This window comes from Melospiza melodia, chromosome 10, assembly GCF_035770615.1.
Source record: "Melospiza melodia melodia isolate bMelMel2 chromosome 10, bMelMel2.pri, whole genome shotgun sequence".
Classification (NCBI taxonomy): Eukaryota; Metazoa; Chordata; class Aves; order Passeriformes; family Passerellidae; genus Melospiza; species Melospiza melodia.
Window position 1 is genome coordinate 24,664,600 of NC_086203.1, and position 22,308 is coordinate 24,686,907.

Consider the following 22,308-nt stretch of genomic DNA (forward strand, 5'->3'; position numbering starts at 1 on the left):
AAGCCAACTGACCTGTGAGGTCTCTGGGACGAGGCAGTCCCTTGTTGTACAACCCTGTTAGCAAAGCACAGCCTCTGCCATCTCTGGAGCCTCCAGCAGCCCTTTCATCCCAGCAATGGCACCAACAAAAAGCTAAACCATGCTGAAAACACTAGTGCAGTGCAAGAGGCTCTGGAGAGAGCTGTGAGTGTGATCCCAGCTTTCTGAAGAGAGATGAGGTCTCCCTGCTGTGAAAAACCAGCAGACTCCAATTTGGGAAAGCATGAGCAGAGCTGAAAAGTCAGGGAAGAGAGGTGGAGGGCAGCCTGTCACCATGGCAAAGGGGGTCCTTGCCAAGAGTGTGTAGCTCCAGCAGAGGAGCCAGGTGAGCTGGCCTATCCCAGGGAACAGCCTGTGTGTCTGGCTTTTGGGATGGGACTCCCTAGGATGCTGAAGGCAGCACACCCCTGCCTGCAAGAAAAGCTCCTGGCCACAGGGCTCTTCTTTCTCTTCCTGTTCAGTGGGTGGGCAAGGAGCACCAAGGCAAAGCCTCTCAAAGGCTGAGATCCACAAATATTCTGAGAAAGGGCAGAGCCCAACGCCTCCCAGCAACAGCAGGAACGAAGGCAGAGTTTAAAATTGTGGCAGAAATGTTAAAATACCTCTTGGACAAAGAAGGAACTCGGTAAACAGCCCTTATCACCCACCAGCGGGTGCTTATCTCTGCTTCTCACTTGTTTCTTCTGGGATGGGAATAAATGGGCTGTGTCAGGGAGCAGCTCCCTCTCCAGACAAAGCGAGCAGCCGGAATGCCACGGCCCTGCACGGCCATGGAGGCCTCTGCTGTGCTCCCTAATACAGGATTTGCATGCATTTGTGCACACATTAGCATGCAAGATTTGGAATCCCTCAAAAAGCAATTGTCTGCTCTGCTCAGATGGGGGGTGTAAATGCAGACGGACAATTCCCTTCTCACTTGGCTTAAGGCACACGTGGCAGCCTGATCTCCTTCCAGCATCCTGCCATCATTCTGACTGCAATAAGGCTTCTGGGTCATCAGTCAGTAAATCACAAAACCCCAAGACCTCTTGGAAAAGGGAGAGAAGGCTCAGGATTTGGGGCAGCTCCTATGACCCCTGAGTCTCTTAAAGAGAGCGTCTTAATATCCCTGCCTGTTATCTCTGAGAGTTAATGAGGCATCTTCCCATCCCAAGTGAACTCCAGCCATACAGACACGTTTTTCCAGATCCCACAAGCAGGGCAAATATTTACCTAAATGGAAAAATCAACAGTCCTTCACTGCCATAGGGAGAGCCCAGCAGTTCTCCTCCAGCATGGGGAAACTGAGGCATGGAGCAACCACAAGCAGCACCCAGCTGTGGCTTCCCCATGGACTTCCTAACCATCAGAGGAGCCCCAAGCTTTTGTGCTTAAAACAGACAGTTCAGGCTGAAGCTCTGCCTCTTTCTCCAGCTTCTCTAACACTGTGTTTTGAACCAAATGGTCCCAGCAGCCCCCATCCAGCTGCTGCCCATGGCCTCAGGGCCCAAGGATCTCAGTGACAGTGGCATCTCCCCAGGTAAAACATTTCTGTAACTTCCCAGCTCTTCCAGTCACTGCAGCTGAAAAAACCCCAACTTCTCAGTGGGAATGAACTGCATAGATTCTGTGTTACCCGGGTTGAAAGGGAAGCTTTGCAAAAGCTTTTACCTGCCCACTGTGGTGCAGGAGGAGAAGGAGGTGAATTAGACGTGGCTACCAATAATAGCAGGAATTCAAAGTCTGAGGACAAGGTGCCCTTGGTGGCCTGCAAGGACAGTCAAGGGATGCCAACATTCACTTGACACAACATGTTGTGGGAACAGCTGGCTTGACAGATCAACATCAGGTGGTAGCAACAGAGCTGGCAGAACAGTAATGCCAGGAAATCAAGGAAGAGAGAAATAATCCAGCAACCAAACTGGTTGCATCCTACAGATACAAGTGCCCCAGATCCCAAAGGCCACAGGAAAAGCACATGTAGCCACTCATCTGCATGAGAGATTAGTGGGATGGAGGAGTTGCAAATCAAACTCTTCTCCATTTTCCCCATCCATGTTCTTGTCTCCCTCCTCAATTTGCTCAAGGCGAGACAACTTTCTTTACAGTATTGACTTATTTGTAGTTTCCCCCTGACCCTTGCAGTGCCCACAGCAGCAGTTGTGAAGGTATCCAGGATGCCATTGAAGCTTTTATGACAAAGCTCATTTCTGCTCCTGGAAAAATTCTCTTCTCTAGCTGATTTGTCCATGTTTGGCCTCAGGCTGGAGACTAATTTTAATTTTAAAACTCATCCTTTACCAATGCAAAAGCTATTCTTGCTTAATTAAGAAAACTAAGAATAAAAAAAGAACTATCCCCAGTACTGCCAGTTGCAGCCAAATATGAGCAAAAGCAGCCTTTGAGGATTTTCCATTTGTTCTGCTTCCATCATGAATCAGGACCCTCACTTTCCCAAGCAGGTAGAACACCTGCCTGTGGGTTCCCACTGCCCTGTTCCCAAACCACTGCTTCCCTGAGGCACAGCCTGGGGCTGCTCCCAGTCCTGCTGTGGTCTGAGGCACCACACAGCAGAGAACAACCAGAGGCAGACCAGGAAATCAGAACAAAACACAACACAACAATGCACAAACCCCCCAGATTCCTCATCTGACCTGTCTGGTGCCCTCTTAAGCAAACAAGGAATCAAACCACAGACCAAAGCTGTGGCCAGACTTTTCAGCAACACCCCAGGATGAGAATGAAAACATGACCAATCTTTCCAGCCAGTGGCTGAACCCCAGTGGGAGATCTGGGGTGCATCACAGGCCAATTTGGAGAGCCCAGGTGCACCCCAGTGCTCTGCAGTGAACACAGGTCCCTGCTTGGGCTCCAGTTTCTCCCTGTGAGCTGGGTAAGAGCAGCTGGGTGTTGAAACACCCTCTTGACCTGAGCCACAGTGCCAGGCTGCTCCCATGAGCCACAACCCCTGACACAAACTGTGAAAATTCTGATGCATAAAGATGAGATGGTTAAATTAAAGGATATTAATAACTCAGCAGCTCTTAGAAGAACCCTCAACTTGGATCTCTCAGGATATTTTGCAAAAGATTCAATAATTTCTTTTCATAATAGAGGTTAGATGGAAGTGGGCAAATTGCTACACCCATGTGAGCTGCAGATCAAGCAAAGGGCAGAGAGAGAAGAGGCAAAAGAAGCTGCAGTGAGCCCCAGCCTGTTGCCCAGCCATGCTACCAGGAGAAAAGGCATCCAACAGGCTGCTCCCTCACATCCAAGAAGATCGAGGCAGTCTGCCAGCTCACAGGCTTACCGCTACTCTCAGCATATTTATATTAGGGCTGGTTTTTTTCCCCGTAAAGGTCCAGCTCTCAGCATACAGAAATAATAATAACCACATATTTTTCCCCAGTCATGGAGAAGAAATGCAAACCGCTAGTTTACAAGCTGAAGAGAAGAACAGGCTCAACAGCAGCAGCAGTAATAACCCTGAAGCTGGTGGGCAAACAATGCTGAAGCCAAGCTCGTGACTATAAAAGGCAGTAGGTACAGGATGGGCAGATGCAGGGCTGTGGGCACCCAGGAGGGTTTGGTGTCCCCCACGGCAGGACAACCCCAACCCCATGGACCCCAGAGACCAATGGGCCTCTGGCTGATGGGGACGGGAGAGGGGACACAGTGGAGGAGCAGGCACAGCAGGGCCCTGAGGAACTCTCCCTCTGGGCTCCCCATCCAAGAGCCAGGGTGGGTCTGTGTGACAAAGCCCTGCCCTACCCTGAGGGCTATCCTGTCAGATTTTAATGATAGCACTGGGTGGCTTTTCAGCCTAACAGGATGCAGAGCTGTATCACAGGAGGTCCTTTCTGCATTGTTATAAACTGAAGATGAAAATTCCAAGCCTGGGGTTCTAGCACCCTGGATCCAAACCGAGCTGTCCACTGAGAAATCCATCTCTGTTCAGCATGCAGATCTTCACTGTTTTCTCAAGTTTTAATAACTCTGGGCTCTCCACAGGCAGTATTTATCTTCCTGCCCCTCTCTTTCCCCCATCCCATTCCAAGCCAATCACTCCAGACTAGCTAAGCTAAGTGAGTTCCCAGCGACCTGCCCCAGGGCTGTGCACACTATTTTAAGGGCCTTCACTTGTATTTGCAGCATGACAAGCAGAAACCACGGGAAGCAGTAAACACACTGCAATCCAAGCATCTCACAGGCCATACATCCTAAAGGAAAAAATCCTGGCTGATGGGCAAAACGCTCAGAAGCAGGATGAGCTAGGCTGAAAATGGTAATTTATTACAGAAGTTGAGGCTCAGACGGCGTCCCCCGAGGCAGGCAATACTGACCCGCATGTGAAAGCAAACACTGGCAGCCTGATCCGAGGCTGGGCTGGCTGAGCCCAGCCAGGCTGCCAGCAGCAAATGTGCAAGGCTGGGTCATTCTGTTAAGCCGAGTCTGGCTGGCGAAAAACACACAACGGGAGGAGATTAAAATGGGAAGCAAAATATAATCTTGTTAGCTGCAGACAGTTTTACTTTACAAATCTTTATCACAGGCTCAAGCCGGCACCCTTATAAACACAATGCAGTGATGCGAGACATGTAAGTGCTCCCACAGCAGGCGAAATAATCGCCGAATGAAAATAAGTCAGATAAGTTACAAGATAAGAGAGCTAAAACTGAAAGGATGACACTGCATCTGGTGCAAATAATTATTTTGGCATTATTCTGTCCAGCGCTAATCCTCAACTGCTCAAAGAGATTCAATCACTGTTTAGCACCGCCAAGGAATCATGACTAGAAAACAAAGAATAACTGGATTAAAATCTTTCCACGGTCACAGGTCATGTCTGTGTCACATCTGCTTAAAATGTTCCTTCAAGGGACAAGAAAAAAAGGAAATTGGACTTGAAAAGATTGCACTGAAAAACATAACCCCCAGGTTGCAGTTCTAGGTTGGTTTATAGTTTGCCATTCTGGCATGAACAACAAGGGCTTAAAAAGATTATTACTTTAAAACTTCCTATTCTCAGGAAGGCAAAACCACCAAAATAAACATCTGAACGGCAGCGTCCTCATTCACAGCCCCAGCCTCCACGCAGTCTGCTCAGAAAATGTGCAGAGAATCCAGGCTTCTAGGGGCTGCATTCACCACAGCAATACAATTAACACCGAGAAATGAAGATTTTTAAACTCCTATTACAGCCAGCTGAGCCCTCCTGATTATTTTTAAAACGAGAACTCCATTACAATAGCATCAGCATTTCTCCCAGACGTCCTGCAGCTGCAGAAATGCAATTAACAATTAACCTTATACATCCATAAACACAGAGCACAGCAAAGGCTGGAAAAACAGCGCAGCCCCTCGCAGCTAACCGAGCAAAGTTAGCGCTGCGTGCATCCATGGAATGCTCCTCATTCCTCCTCCTCTACTTTCTATCCCTTCTAAAAACCCACGGCAAATGTGAAGCGGCTGGCCGAAGGCAGCTCCTTACCTGTTCCCGCTGGGATGGCAGCGCAGGAGGGAAGGCTCTATGAGCTGCCCGGCTGCCCTAGCTGTGCCCGGTGCCCGCGGGCTGCTCGCAGGACCAGCCGGAGCGCCGCAGTGCCACACAGCATCCCTCGCTCCGGCTCCGGGGCTCTGTGGAAGCCTTTCCGAGCAGGCACGTTCCCGCAGGAAAGCTGCCCTGCCAAGCCGTGCCTTTCCTGCCCCGCGTCTGCAGCTCTCGCCTCAATTGCCTGGCTTAGAAATCCGGCTCCGGAGGGTCCCTCCCTCTCTGCTCCCAATGCGAGCGGCTCCAGCAGCTCCCCCCTGCAGCCTGCCTTTCTCCGAGTGACCCTCGGAGGTGGCGAGAGGATGTCCAATTTGCTCGCCGGGCGCAGGCATTAACGAGGAGCGATGCAGCCCATGGAGAATAATTGGCGGCGCGGGAGCGGCGCGGGGCTCTGCTGTTGCATTGCTCTCCTCTCCTGCATGTTAATGAGCAATGATGTCAGCAAGCCAAAGTCACCGCATCCCGCCCGGACCGCCACGGCCCGGCCACCCGCCCCTTTATTTACACGGAAATCAGCCCGCTCTCCCAAATCGATACATCCTCTAGGCTGTTTGGGCAATGGGAGAGGGGGGGAAAAAGTCCTCCCCGCTCGCTTGCGTGTTTCTGAGAGTTGGCTGCGTACCAGCTGCCTAAATTGAATGGTGTGAAGACATTAATTATCCTTCCCTTCTTATTTGATGCTGATCGAACCTCAACTTGCTGTCAAACTTCAGGTACCGCTTCTTAGGTACGCGGGCTATTAACGCAATGATCCGCTGGCTCCGAGCAACGCGTCGTTTTTCCTGGCTTTTAATGCCCTCTCAATTATCTTCTACACTAGTTTGATTCCCTACTGGAATCAAACGTAGCATGTTTGTGACCAGCAGGGCTAAATATTCTGGGGAATACAAGTTATTAGCGTGGCATTTTGGTCACTGCATATTTTAATACATTTTCTCCCACACGGCCAGGACAGATGAACGATTCACACCTTTTTATGTGTGTCTCAGGTGAGTACTGAGAGCCTCAGGAATTCACCACCTCAACGGGGATGCTAAGCCTCTTCCCCCTGTGCTTCCTTCCCCTTGGAATAGAAAACGCAGAGAAGGAGCTACGCTGCCAAATCCCTTCTGCTGCTCTTCAATTCCGTTGTTTGGGAATTTGGTGGTCACAGATGAATAATTCGAGTCATCTGGAGGACAGCGTACTTCTCAGTTTTTAGCATTTGCAAAAAAGTGTGTGAAATTCCAAAAACTCGTTTCTGTGGACTCAAAAAAACCCCACAGAAAGCAAATAAAACTTTCCAAACACGCAGCGTTTCTCGTTGAGGAATACACCTGGTCCAGGTAGCTGGGCTCCAAACTGCAGATTGAGATGGAGATTGAAATGCACTTTAACCTCTGGGTGGGACCCCAAGACAGGAGGCCATGAACTGCCAACCTTTGGGATAACAAAGGACATGAAGATGGGGGATGCCAGCCAGGTAAATGAACACTGTGAGACATTGCAGAACTGGGAATTGCCGACCTTCTGGATAACAAAGGAGTTGAAGACCACTGATGCTAGTGCGGTGGATGGACAGGAAAATCACTAGGGGGAAAGGCTACACTGGGAGAGGATAAAAGCCCATGAGTTCCTTTCTTGGAGGATTCTCAGAGGCACCAGCTTGGGCTACATTTGTGTTGCTGCTCTGGGAATAAATGGCTTTATGGAACAGGACACTTGAGACTGCTATGGGAAACCTGGGACTAACGGTGAGGAAACCTGGTCTGGCTGTGAGTGGGGAAGCCAAGAGGGGCTCTTGGATCACTGGAGCTGCTGCCATGAAGGGACTTGAGTCCCAGAAATCAAAGTCTCTGGCCTTGGGAGTGTCACTGCTAGAGAGTCTCATGAATGGTCAGAGTGGGAAGTTTCCTTAACATTCTCCTGCATGCTCCTGACTTTTGATGTCTGACTCCAGATTTCAGAGTCCTTGATTTTGGCAATATTAGCTATGTTTACAGAACACAGAAGGATGCAGAAACTACAGCTGTGAGTCTTTCTGCAGCCTCAAATGCCTTAAATTGTTATTATTAAGGCTCATAAATTAGGTTTAATTACATGGAATTACACTCAAAATCTCAAGGATGAGATCTGCAGCTGGGACAAACCAGCCCAGCTCTAAGAGCCTCCCCAAGTTACTACTCAGCCAAGTGGGACAAACCAAGAATGTGCAGTGATCTGAACTCTCTTTTTTTTTTTTTTTTTTTTTTTCATTTATATTAAGTTTGAGCAGCAAGTTCAAGAGTTGAGCACTGACTCTTAGAGCATCCATCCAGATCAGACCTTCCTTTCACAGAGCAGGGGCTTCTGCTAGAGATGGCTGAAGTGCTGAGGATGGTCTCCTTCAACTCCTCCAACTACAAAGAGCAATAGAACTTGTAGGAAAAATCTTCCCTGATCTTTCAGCTCCCTAAACTGGCCCATTTTGCCCCTTCCAGCCTGAATCAGCACTGCAGGCAGGCTGTCAATCTTGTCTCTCTGTGATTAATGTGCCATGGCCCCAAGATGATTTACTTTTCCTCTTACACTCAGAACATGTTAATTACAACACAAAGGGAATGAGACAAAACTGAAATGGGCAGAAGCAAACAAAGAAGCCTGCTTATAAAATGATAACGTTGAGCAGAAATGCTGTCGAGCAGAAATTACGTGTGTTCCTTGGAAACATATCCCTCAAAGCACGCAGCAGTGACTCAGGGCTACAAACAACACAAGGAACACGTCCTGTTCCATAGGGCACATCCTGTGGACACTCATTTTCACCCAAAACGAGTAAAAATGTCTGAATTTATCAGCATTAACTTTCCAGGAGGAAAGGCCCTTTAGCTGCAAACAGTTTGGAGTAAAGTCTTTTCACGCTCCAAGGGTCTCCATCAGCCAGCCTCACCCTCAGGGGAAAGGTTGGCAAGGCATGAGTGTCCAACCCCACACTTCTTGTACAACACCCTCTGTGCCACCATCTACAGCAGCTTCAATCACCCTGCACCAGCCTGACGTGATCCCACCCCAGGGCACGTGGCAGTGTCATCCCCATACAACCAACCCCCCTAAAGGTGAGTTCTGCTTGGCTTTCTTGGTCAACTGATCATCTGCACAAAGGGATCATACCAGAAACTGAAAACCTTTCAGTCTAAGTTCATCCACAAAGATAAAATGGGTGTGAGAATCACAAACTGAAGTAAAAGATCAGTAAAAGACCAATGTCTGTAACACTTGAGCTGCAGGGCTAGCTGTGAGCAGAAGAGCTTTGTGTCTCCAAACAGCGTCTCTGATTGTCATCGCTCCTGACAGATCTCTTGTTCCAATACTTGCAAATCTAAATATCCACAAAATCCAACGAACAGCCTCTTCTGAGACAGGAAATCAGATCAGAAGCTGTGTAACGTTTGGACACACAACTGTCTCAGGGAAATGGAAATGAGCCTTCCTGCTTTGAAAGCTGCCGGTTTGCTGGCAATTGCTCCATATTACCGTTACCCACTGTGGGGCTTGTGAAAAGGTCATGTGCTGGAATAACTCCAGAAGGCACACAAGATTTCTTGACGGATTCTGCACATTATGCAGGTGAAATGGGTGTTTCATTAGGCAGAAAGGAGAATACTGAGCTGGTGGGGCACATTATCAAAGGTTAGGTGAAGGACTTGCACCATTACAAGGATAGATGCTGACAACTGCCAGCAATGAAGGAAACGACCAGAAGTAAAAAGCTACTAAAATAAAGAAAGATCAAGAGCAGGAAGCCCTGCTTCAATGCAGAGGTGTGAGACAGACAGCTCTGCCTGTAAATGTAGCACCATCTTTCTTCCCTTTGCTGCTAGCTTTAATGACAAAGAGCCAAACCCAGTCAACTCTAAACTTTCTGCCATTTGCACAAACTCAGACCCATGGCTAATTTAACAAATCATTGCAGAGCCCATGTTTCATAAATGCTGTGTTTTATCACCTGGATGTATTGATTGTCTGTCAGTCAATAGAGTTCCACGTGACAATGTTGACTCTCCTGATGACAATGGGCTGCACAGCAGAGCCACACGCAGCAGCAACAGCAGATTGGTGTCCCCAAGGTCACTGGGCTACTAACCTGATGAATGTCAGATCAAGTGGCCTTTCTGAATTATTTAGTGAACATCCTCTGCTGCAGCATACCAGGGCACTGCACAGCACTGCTACAAAAGTCTTCAGACTCCGCCACCCTAAAATGCTGCCCACAGGGACACAGTCTGTCCCTTCTGTGTCACACCCCACCAGCCTGTCCTGGAGCAGGGGGGTTGCAGGTCCCCAGCACCATCGAGCCCATCCAGGCTCACAGCCACAGGCACAGTAATAGATTACTTTCCCATCGCTCTTTCTGACCACAGAAATGCAGAATTGGACACTACAGTGGTTTTTTCCTGCACTGTTCCCACACTCAGCCTGTAATTTGCAGAGCAATCCCCACTGGCAGAGCCAGTGCTCCCAGCCCAGTGCCAGCACAGGATGAGCCCAGTGTGGTCCCTGGGCACAAGGCAGTGACAAGCAGCTGAACAACAGGCTGGAGGGAGCACAGCTTTGCAAACACTGAATGGGAAAAGCAAGATGACTGCAAAAAGCTGTTAGTGACAGGGAAGGGAAATGACCCTATGGGGCAGGGTACAGCCCCGCTCTGCCCAGCCAAATATACCTGGCTCTTCAGGAGACACACAAGCATGTGCCCAAGGTATGGGAAAAGCTCCTTGGAGAATCTGAGTCATGAAATACAGGTCAGGACTTCAAATGCGGATGAGCTTTGTTTTTTCTTTATTCTTTTTGAGCAAGGCAGCAAACACTTCCTCCTCACAGCTCTCAATGCTAGAAGCAGGGATGCCTTATCTCAAATAAAAATGGGATAGACAGAGAGACCAGCATCAGACAGAGATCATTAATCCCCAAACTTGGCCTCCTCCACTTCTCCTCAGGGTTGCCATTTGTACCTTCCTGTGGCTGCTGCCTGAGACCAACCACAACAGAGCCAGTCCTCCGGCTGTCACCACTGCTGCCTTCCACTCATTTTGGCAGAGCCACGGGTAAGGATCTGTGCTGTCAGTCTGCAAGGAGGAATTCAGTTTTTAAAACACCATGGAGCCCAGCAGTAGCTGATGCAGAAGGGGAGGTACAGCCCCTACACACGGCAGCTGATTCTGGAGGCAATTTTCTGTGTTTCCTACCCACTCACCCAGAGAGACAGGCCTGGCCCTGGCTGGTACCCTCTGGTGCACAGCCAGAGCTGGACAGTGAGGTGTGGCCATGAGCTCACGCTGTGCTGCCCATGTCCTCTGGCAGCACTGAACCACACAAATGCAGGGATGATCAGCACACCGTGCTGATGCTCCTGAGCATCACTGCCTGGTACCCCAATCCCCCCCTTGGCAGGGCACCCCAAAAGGATCCTCACCCCCTGACTGTCCCTACCCCAGCACTGCACACCCCGGTGTGACACACAGAGCACACCAACAACAGGGTTTCATCAATCACTATCTCTTCTTCTCTCTTTTTTTTTTTTTAATCACCTTAATGTAAGAAGCTTTAGAGAGCTTAACACAATAAGGCTTTCATAGCCTCCAGCTTCCACTCGGCACTAATATGTTTTTTACTTTTATATGTTGAAATCAAATTTGTAACTGAATGTGAACAATCCAGATGCACCCGTGGTTTTCTCCCCTTTGCTAGCCTGATAGGCTTCTCATCTCAAGACTTTAATTGTCCTTTAATGATGTCTACAAAAGCCTCATTAAAGCAGTCTATCGTAATTTAAGCTAAATAAACTCAACACAGCTATTTTTGTAATCATATCTTTTTCTTGGGGCCTTTCCACAAACAATAAAGTGTTCACTGAAAATACATTACAAAAGAAATGCATAAATCTTCAGCTTATCTGGTGGTATGTTGTCCAAAGATCTAAACCTTTGATCAGCAACAAATTAATTTTCCATTTACACAAAATAGAAGATGTATTTTCAGGATAACCAACTCACCCTGCAAGCCTGCACTGACATGTGCCTTGGCAGCAGCTCAGGACTCCCTCGCTGCCGCCCTTCTCGCTGCCTGACACTGTCAGGGTCGCTGTCACATCAGATGATTTTTATTTTATTTTTTGGCTTCAAACCTGTCTAACAGGGTGTTTCGGGTCAGTGGTTATGTACTGAGGATTTCTTGCCTTAAGTCACTGAGCTCTCCTCTGCACTAGTCATGCACAGCCTGGCCCCACCACCAAAGCTGTGCATTCCCCAGGACCAGGGGAATTGAATTGACCATCTCCGTGCTCAGAGGCCAACCTTGAGCCAGCCCAAGTGACACAAGCCTGGTTTTTACCTCCTTAAACCACATTGTGCACACCTCCCCTGGCTGCCAGCAGGATTTCAGTGCTTCCCTCACTTTGGCTGGCACCACATGAGCCCCTGCTCCCAGTCAGGTCCTGCAGGGCTGCACAAACCTCTGTCCTGACACCAGCACAGGTCTGAGATGGTCATACTTCTACTCCCACCCAGGAGACACAGAACCAACTAAGAGAAAAGACCTCTTTGCTGCTTGCACCCAAACTGTGTTAAATGCACAGGGAGGTGGCAAATTCAGCATGTTTTTGGATCCAGCCAGTTCTCTCATATGATGTCAGAGAGGGAATCATGCATGCTGGGTCATGAACAAGAAGGGGCTTGCAATGTCTTCAAGTCTTGAATTTCCCAGTGTATCTGCAAGCACAGGGAGATCAGACATGGTCAGGAATGCACCTGGCTCCTCACCTCCCAACAGAGCAGTGGGAAGAAAGGTGTCCAAATGGGTTTTTATTTCACACCTGAGAACAAGAAGTGGCCCTGGATGATACAAAACCAGCTAGTGCCAGCAGATGGACTAGCATGTGCTGTTTCAGCACACCCCGAATTCCACAAGACTTCTACAATCAAGCCAACCTTGATTATAAAATAACCCTCCAAAACACAGAAAACTATAAAATTCTGAAAAGTGGCATCTGTATTTAAGCCTGGGTGGTTTCTCAGCCCCAGCCCTCTTAGGATCATGGACCAGTGCCCTTCCTGGAATGCACAGAGGGTCATCCTGTCTTAGGCAATGGCAAGGTTCCCAGCCTGGCTGTCCCACTGGCTGAAGCTGGATAGAGCTCCAGTATCCTCCAGACAGCCTGGCAAGTGCACACACATGATAGGAGATGTTTGCTATTCTTCCCTTTTTTTTAATTAGTAATAACAACTTGTTATCGTGGCTTGACATTTGTTCATACTTAGGAATAAATTGCTTCCTTGAATGATACGCTGAGATTACAACAGGCTTTCTGTGTTTCTGTTGGTTTTAGTAGCTCATAACAAACCATGAAATTCATTACTCTTGCCACAAGCACCCACGAGATGTGCCAACCAGGGTGCGATTTATACACAGCTCAACTCATGGAAATTAAAAGGTTTTAATGTTGCCTGCAAGAAGTCCACGGTTTGAAATTTTATACAGCTGAATTACAGAAAAAGAGAATCCCGGATGCAAGCCACTGCATTGTTTTATCTGCCTCAGGACTCAACATTAAAGTCAGAGTAAAAATAATTCACTAAATATTAATTAAGTGTGTAATTTGGACAGCCTTTTTAGTGATAAGCCTTCTGGCCTGCAAGTCACTTCATTCTCATCTGTTTTTAACTGCTTTGAAGGTATTAAAAGGACGGTATTTAACAGCAAAACTTCCCTGCTACAATATAATTCGTCAAAGCATTCTCACTGAAAGGAATCACTAGAGAACAGGCTGTGCCTCACCATCCTTAATGGGAATGGGCTGTCAGTCATACTCCAGTCCCATCTCTCCATGCCGTGTCAAGCCTTGTACATCAAACCCAATACACAAATCGCCAGCTCCATCAAGATCATTAGAGCTGCTCAGCCCGTCAGGGAAAGGTCAGCGCGTCACTGCCTGCTCCAAACACAGCATCAATCACAGCCCTCATCAAAGGCAGCCTCAGCAGCAGCTGGAAACCTGCATCCCTTCCTCCTGCAGCAGCCTGTCATCCCCTGAACCTTCTTCTCTTCTTGTACAACACAGCCAGGCTTTTATCTTATCATCATCTGTAGGGAAATGCAACTCTATAGTCTGCTCTGGGAACAGGGGGATCAGCACCTGCAGGGAGGGATTAAGGCTGTATCAGGAGAGGGCTGGCCAGAAACGTGATCTCTGATTCCTACCCTGACTCCCTCCTCCACGGGGTCCCACAGTGTCCCCTGGATGGGCCCAATGCAGGCAGTGCCACAAGAGCATCCCTTCTCACTGTGCCAGACCAGACCCACACGCCTGGGAACAGTCCTAGGAAGGCTCAAAGCCATCCTGCTCTAAGATGCTGTTGTTTCCATCACAGCCACACTGAGACATGGCTTGCAGAGAGACCACATTACCCTGCCAGGCTGCTGCTGGCCTTCCAACAGCCTGAGCCTCAGCTGTGGGGCTTATGTGAGCCCATGTGGGCATCCTGCCCACAGCTCAAGCACCAGGAGGGGTGCAGAAACCCAACTGCTGGCAAATAACAGGTGACACCAGCATTATTGAATGCTATGGCTCCCACCAGCCACTGCTCATTAAACACGATCAAACTACAGGCCATTTCTTCCTCTTTTTTCTCCTACCAAGCTCTGTCAAACATGTAGCATTATCTTCAAAGGGCAAAGCAAAGATGTTTCCTAAACACGAGCAGACTAAGTACATCAGCCTTTTAGAAGCAGCCATTGCTGCTGGAGACTGAGTGAGTCCCATTGTTTTGTGGCTCATGCAGCCTCTTTGGAAGCTGAGCTTCTTTGGGCTGTTCTGCAAAGCCAGCACCTTGTGACATGGATAACCCCTCCCCAGGGAAATAAAAAACAGGTGGGCATCCAAGGAGTGGGGCTTTCTTTCTGCTGAGTGTTTAACTTACAGTGTCTCCTTGCAACAAAACAACAGCAGTTTGGGGTCAGCTCAGCAGCTGACTCAAGGCAGGGTTAGCCAGGCTCCTGCAGAGAGGGTTGAAGCCATTTCTGGAAACTGTGGATGGGTTAAAGCTGGGAACCTTCCTGTAGCATGCCCTGACTGGAGGGGACTGCTCTGACCAGCAGTTAGCTGGCTGCACTGGTACAGGGTAAAAAGAAAAAATAAAGTAGGAAGAAAGTTCTCCTCCCTCCATCCCAAACAAGCTCGCATGCTCCAGACCAGGGTGGCTCACTCAGCTGTGAGTTTCAGAAATGTGGAGCTGCAGAGTAAGGGCAACACCTCCCCTTTCCATGGCCTTAATTCAAGGCAAACAGCTCAGTCCCCCAAACCCCTACTCTGTACAAACTGTGACCATTCCCTGGTGTCAGTACAGAGGAGCAGAGCGGGAGCACTATCAGGCTCTCTGGGGCAATGAGCACTTCAAACTCATCTCAAAGGGATGAGCAACCATGGATGGCCAACCTGACAGATGGGGGAGGAGAAGGGGAGCTCAGATAGCAGCGAGACGATTGTAATTAGTGTAATAAGCAGCAATTGCAGCCCAACAGCTGCCCTGCCCTCCCTGAGCTCTGCTGCACGCACCAGCACCAACCATGGCCACGGATTTTGACACTTGCTGCACTCTGAACGTCTCTGCTGTGAAAAGAGTTCTGACTTTGATCGTTTGCATTCCACACAAGACACAGAGCAGAGCACGTTTGTGCTTTTCCAGCCTCTCCACCTCCACCTGAGTGAGCTGCACCGTGTGCTGACAGAAGGGACATGAAATTGGGTTTAGTTTTGATGTCAACTATAATTTTGCCTCTGACTTTGACCAAAACATTGTTTCCTCTATGTTGAAGCAAACCTGCCATACTCAACTTTCTGAAGTGCCTGAAGCCCCAGAGATAAGCTGTTCTACACAAAATGGCAAAACATGATAAATACAATTTTCAGTGGATATATACAACCATATTCCACTGATGGGTATTTGTCTGATGTCCTTCCCTGACACATCTTTAAGGTAAATTCTCATGAAGCACAACAAAGTTGGCAGTGAGCATAAAGCACAGAAAAAACTTCCACCAGTTTTAGGGTCTGGATCAACATCCACAGTCAGCACAAGGGTTGCAAATCTGCTGATGTGAGGACCTAAATTGCAAAAATATGCTGTGGTTTAGACCCAGACTAATTCTGAGTAATTTCTGCTGCTCAAGCTCCAGGAGGGAATGCTCTTCTCACTTCCTCTCTGCTATCCCTTGGTCTAATGGAGGTGGTCAGGGGAAGCAGTCAGATCCTCAGGGTATCTGCATTTTTTGGCAGTAGTTAAGGATTCAGTTCCCAATGATTTTTAGTGGGTGTTAAGACACTCAGAAAGTATCTGCTGTGAATATGTTTGGAGGTATGAGTTTTAAGCTTTTCAAGCAAGGGACTGTTTCCTGCAGTGCTTAAGAAAATGAGAGTATGAAGACAACTAATAAGGACAAGCTCGGAGAGCAGAAAATATTTATGTTGAGTAAATTTAACCCCTCATGAAAGGAAAAAGCCAAGGCTGGGTGGGAGGGTTCAGGAGCAACTGCAACCAGGAGGTTTGCTGAATGTTCCCTGAATGACCAGTTAGGCAGTGTCAGAGGCAAATTAATCAAAGCCACTGTGGGGTGCCACAAGGCATCACTTCATGCAGAGTGAAAAACAGGACAAAGCAGAGGCTGAGGCCCAGTGAGAGCGCTGTGTGCTGCACACCTGGCACACACCACACCACTGTCCTGACTGTCCTCAGGATCTCCTTTCTCATACAAAGGACAGGGGAAAGGTATCAGGAAGGCAAGAGCACTGCTACAGTCAGACCTTTCACTTGCTGCTCTGCTGGACGGTTCCAGTGGAAATCAATGGGGGTTTCAAGTACATAAATGGATCACAGAGACATGCACATTGAATCCATTTGCTAATTAGTCAAGATTAACATTTATTTTATCCAACAAGCATTCAGGTAAAGGAGGTAATTCTCTCTCTGCATGTCCCTTTTACACTTGTTAAAAGTAAGACAAAGCTGTCTCCTGATGACAGAAATCCTAAAAGGAACTTTCTCTCCACCAGGGGAGGTGCCTGTGGGCATAGCCTGATCTGGGCATGTCACTTGCTGTGGCTGGACAGGGCAAGCATCAGGGACCTTCAGCCCCTAATCCCAAATGTGGCAGACCTGTGCAACCACTGCAGCTTTTGACATGAGCCTGAGGCCAGTCTTGGGCTCACAGTACTGGTCCAGAACAAGGCATCCTAAAATCTAACACAAGACCCTGTGCTGTCTCAAAGGAAAATTTAAACCCTCAGGCTGCTACTGCTTCATACTTCTACTAACACTGTGGGAAATCTAACACACTTTGCTGCGATCCTGTATCTCAGGATGCAATGGCCAGCAAGTGAAAGTATTTCAACCATTTAAATAGCTTCACTTAACAAATATAAGAAGCACTTTTGGTTTATAGCACCAGAGTAATTTGATACCTTCTGTGCTGCTAATGAAGCAAGCATTAATAGCATTTTATCATCAGTTCTAATCTTCCTGGCATCATTTCATGCCCACAGAAAACTCACTCTGTAACTCGGTACCTACAGCTCGTGTTGGATGAGGCCCCTGGCCACAGCTGGTTTCCAGCCCTCTGAGAACTCAATCTCTGCTAATCCCAGCCCTTTACATCAACTCAGAGCAACCTAAAAAGGAGACACATGAAGTCACTTAGGCTTATCTCTCTAATTGCCTGCCTGCAATCCAGGGGTTCGGTGTCAGCCACTTGCACTCTCATAAGACACGGCAGCCAGAAAAATCCAACCTAAAATATTCACCACAAGCATTTTGAGAAGGGTAAGTGAAACTACCAAAATCCTGCTCACTGCTGCAGCTCCAAATGCACTGCCAGCTATGACGGACACATCTGGAAACAAAGGCAGCGTTCATCCTTCCCTCTGCTGCAGCCCTTCCAGGTCTGTGGCTGTGCAACACAGACTCCAGTTCTCTCAGCAGCTTTCTTGAACTGCCCAGTGCCAACAGAGTGAAAATGTTAATGAATACTGTCCCATAAATACTTAATGCACATTTTCCTGCAAGTCCTGCTGTGATTAAATAGCCACCTCATTACTCAGTACCATCTTTCTTCCTTTTTTATCTTTGCATGAAATACCAAGAGTTGAAACTATAACCACACAACTGAACTGCTGGAAACATCATTGCATAAACCAACAGCAACAGGGCAAAATCCAAACACAGATTTCCAAGGAATGCAAAGAAAAATCGAACCCTGTTAAGAGCAAATATTTCCTCTCAGCTACCTCCTCCCAGGATCATCAGAGGAAGAAAAGCAGAGGGGACAAGCCTGCAATATATTTCCTTCTTGAGTCTAGCTTATTTGGTTTTATTGTCTTTTTCCATTGCATTTGGAGGTCCTTGTGACAGCGGGGGCCCACTGCAGGTATCCTGTGGATAATGAATCCCTGGGTACCACTCTGGGGCTGGCTCTGCTCTGACACCAACTCCTGAACAGCTGCAACAGGAATTCTGCTGTTCTCCCCCATCTGCGGCTTGGAGGGTGTCCATGATTTGTCCAAGATTACACAAGCAATCCAGGACAGACATGTAAGGGAGCATGGATCACCCAGAGGCATTGCTATAGCAGTGACCATGCTGTCCAGAGCACATCTGACCACAAAATCCACCATGCCTGCTTGCACAACATCATTACAATCATTTAGGAATCACATAGAAATATTAGGATATTGTTTTCTGAACCATTAGAATTCCTGTATTTGAGTCCTTCCCACCAACCCTCAGCTATTTCACAAACCAACCCAAAAGCTGCAATTCCCCTGGGATACCCAAGACCACAGAGTAACGCTGAGAGCCCAGAGTCAGCCCAGTTGGCAGCACTGGGGCTGGGGGTTTGTGTGTGCTGCCAAACGTGACACGTGGGATTTCCAGCACTGCCATCCAAGCAGGTCCCAGCTGGGGTGAGTGCTGGTGCTGGAGACACATCTGTGCTGCTCCCTGTGGTTTTGCTCTGCCTTTCACACAGGCCATGGGAAATGTTTCCTCTGACAGGAAAGTCGTACAGCCCAAATTCATGCCAAACGGCTAAAAATGTAGAAGAATCAAAGGGCTAAAGCTTGTCTATGTCAGAACTTTTGGTAATTCCTCCCAAATACATTATTTTTTTGCACAGATGCTTCAAGGTAACTGAAGGGCAAGCATTTAGTTCCATTTTAGCTGGGAGAGTCCCAGCTCTTGTCCCTGTGATTTAAATATGGAAGCAGGCTCATTACGCAATATGTGTTTCAGCGAGTTCTGCAGCAGGGAGAGTGTGAAGCTAAGGCTAACGAAGGGAATATCATTAAAGTAATAAACAGTACTGAAGCAGGAACAAATAGACTGAAGCATGGGCTGCTGCCACATGTATCACAAGGAGTCTCCAAAGAGAAAGAGACTCCATTTGAGTCTCTGAGATGCAGGAAAAAGCTCAGCAGAGGATGGTGTGTGGGGAATACTGGTGAGGAACTGGTGCCAGCTGGAGAGGCTGCTTTTGAAGTGCTGTGTGGAGACAGTGGGCAGCCAACACAGTGCCATGTGCTAATGCATGGGAAATGTAAAGACTACTGGTGATTAAAAGGTGCTTTATCCCCTTCAGAACTGATCCTGAAACACAACCCCAGCCTCAGTCCAGCTAATACACACAAACAGGGCTTTCAAAGGACCACTTCAACTCATTTTGTTTGTCTGCATGACACAGATGCCAGGAATAAATGCACATCTAAATCTCATTTCAAATTCATACTGCCAGGAGAGTCAGCCCACAAGAAGCAACCAGCATCTCCTGGAGTCAGAACACCGCACATGCCGGCACATTTCCACTGCCATCCTTCAAAAAAGGAAAAAAAAAGAACTTTCCCCCCTTCTCTGGGTGAGCAAATAGAGTAATTTAAGGTGTAAGTAGATGAAGTAGCTAATTAGGAAATAACCGATAACTTAAATCAAGATCATTAGAGGAAGCAGCATGTTGCTGCCATTACTTAAATGGCAGCTGAGCTAAAACATGCTCACTCAACCTGAGACTTCAAAATCCACAGTCAGCCTGATCCACACAGGGAGAGCTTCCCATGTCACCCCTCCACGGGGGCCAAAGCCACTAAGGAAAACACTCAAACCTCCTGGTAATTTCCTACAGTCTGAACATTTAATCATCCCCAGCCACCACCATAAAAATCCCAAGTGAATGATTCACATGTTGAGAGAAATTTGCAATAAGCAGCAGCAGCAGGGTCTTCTGCCCTAGGAAGCAGCCCCCACCTGCTTTTGGCAGTGGGGAGAACAAACCCTCTGCAGAAATAAATTCAAATATGTTGGGCCATATGAATTTTGCTTCTGGCATCTTGTGCTGACTCTACTCCTCAGCCAGCTGCTCCCAGGATGGACTCTGGGATTTCTCTACCCACCCCCAATGGGTGTTTGCACACCAGTGCCACATCTCTCACTAATTATTCCACCAGTTGCACAGACAAAACATCTGCTGAAGGAGGGAAGGAATCCTAAAGTACACAAATAATTTGCACTGCCTAAACAAAGGCAAATAGAGGATGCTGTTAAACCCCCACCCCCCTGCCTAGCAAACCGACCCAGGAGCTCTGCCCACAGGCTGCGGCTTCCTCTGCCTTCTCCAGCAGGAATGAATCCTTGTTTCCAACCAAAACCGCAGTTTGTTACTAGCACAGCCTCCTTCTGTTTAATTCCTAAATTATCCTAAAGCAATTGAATTCGGCAAGTTGATTAAGTACTTAAAACACTTTGTTTCCTTCAAAAGAAGCTTTTGTTTTGCCTGAAAGAAAATTGGAGTTTTTCTCCTGAATTCATATTAACAAAGGCATAAGAAATCCAACATCCCAAAGTTAAAAAACCCCTTTATCCTGCATTAAACACAGCTGCCAAAGACCCAAAATCCGCATTCTGTCATTCCACACATATCCTTGCAACAGCTCAGAAGACACACAGCAGGTCTGGAAACTCAGAGCTGAAGATAAGCTGCAGCCTCCCGTGGGGTTTTACTCTTCATGGGTTTTAAAGAGAGCGAAAACGCAGGAGCAGCTCAGGGACTGGCGACACAAGTCGTGTCTGCATCAAGGAAAAGTTTTACTGTGTCTGGGTATTCAGCCAAATATTAGCAGAGGATAGAGCACAGCCCTGCTCCAGTGCCTGGGCTCTGCCTGCAAAGGGAACCGATGCTCGATGCTCACAAAGGCAGGCAGGAACCAGAGCTGAAAGAGAAAACCATCTCCTAACGCAAACATTTGTAGAGCATTCAAGCCTCTCATACTTTCAGACGCTGTAAACGTGGCACGATTACTTACCCCGGCTAAGCAGGCGTTCATTCACAGGCTGGAACAGCCCCATGGAAGGGGTGAGGACAGAGGCAAGGAGCGGCAGGACAGACCCTGGAGCATCCCCGGAGCCGGGGCTGCCCGTGCCCTGCCGGCAGCTGCGGTCATCTGCGGAGGGCAGAGCCCCGGCGCTGCCCCGGCTGCCGGAGCGACGCCCACCGCAGCTTGAGCTTATTGGTGAAAACCCTAAACCCCGATCCAATCCTGTCCCTTCACCCAAATGTAGCTCTCTGCAGAGGCAACATCCTTCCCAGTTTTGACTAGCGGTATGAAAGCAAAGTTACCTTGCCAATGTATAAATCACACCAAGAGAAGCAATAAAAAAACACCCCCACGCTCAAATTTATTTCACCTCTTTCTGACAAAAAAAGTTTCTTATTTACTTACTAACAGCCATGTGAGAGTATTGAAGAAAGCTGGCAACGCTCAGCCTGTATCACCAGATCAAAACTCAGTATGGTAAATAGCAGGATGCCAATAAAAGCACTGTTTGTAAGAAAGCCTACCAGTGCTCCTGTCACATCTGGGGCAGGACTGTAACACATACAGAGAAGGTCTGCAGAAACCATCAGCACATGGGTCCTGAAGTTATAGTGAATTTCACAAAGGCAACTGAATCATAAAGGTAACTGAATCATAAAGTGCTGCTGGCAAACAGCCCGGCTGGCCAAAACATATGGTTTGCCTTTTATTTTTCAGCCTGGCACAGACACTGACTGTAGAGACACATCTTTCTCTGCTATACACACACCTAGATGCTTGACCCTGATTGACACTCTGGCTGCACTGGTTCTGTGTTTCTGCTCTCAGAAAGCACAGGGCTACAGGCAGCGACCTGGAAACCTGCATTTATTTGCAAACAACTGACAGGCAGGGATAAAAGCCTCTCGTGCAACTGCACATTGCTGCACTCGCTTACAGATGTGCAACCCTGGAGCAGCTCCAGAGCGTGGGCTGGCATCTGGGTGACCTCTGAATGTGCTCTCACAGCTCCTCCAAGCGAGGGGGGAGCAGTGCTCTGCACTCCAGGTGTCCCAGCAGACAGGGAGCAAATCCAGATGTGGGCAAGCTGCCCCAGCCCTAGCACAGGCTGGGGATTCAATGAGGTCTATTCATGGAGGGGAGAGCAGGGCTTCCAGGAACACAGAGGAAGCATTTCAGAGGGGTATTCCCATTGCAAGTCCAATAAGCCTCTTTTCATTCTAACCCCACCACCACTGCAAGCTTTAAATATAGAAGTAATCAAAATGTATGTTAAAAGAAGAACTTAGAACTTGGCAGTGTTAATCTAAGAAACATTCCACTGGGGAGCGGGGCTGGGAGAGCACTGGCAGCCTCGGGGAGGGCTGAGCCT

General features: G+C 48.1%; 1 protein-coding gene across 3 annotated transcripts in view; it reads right to left on the reverse strand.

Moving 5' to 3' along the window:
- The window catches only part of PRICKLE2 (prickle planar cell polarity protein 2), a 102,670-nt gene that overhangs the window by 36,616 nt on the left and 43,746 nt on the right, over positions 1-22,308 (reverse strand). Inside the window, exon 1 of one of the 3 annotated variants that reach the window (XM_063164937.1) lies at positions 20,925-21,063. The exons of 1 other annotated variant lie outside the window; for it this stretch is intronic. The gene's annotated coding sequence lies outside the window, so the exon portion shown is untranslated. Of the gene's footprint in view, positions 1-5,509; positions 5,995-20,924; positions 21,064-22,308 lie in introns of those variants that run through there. One more of the 3 variants, XM_063164936.1, reaches the window with a different exon arrangement.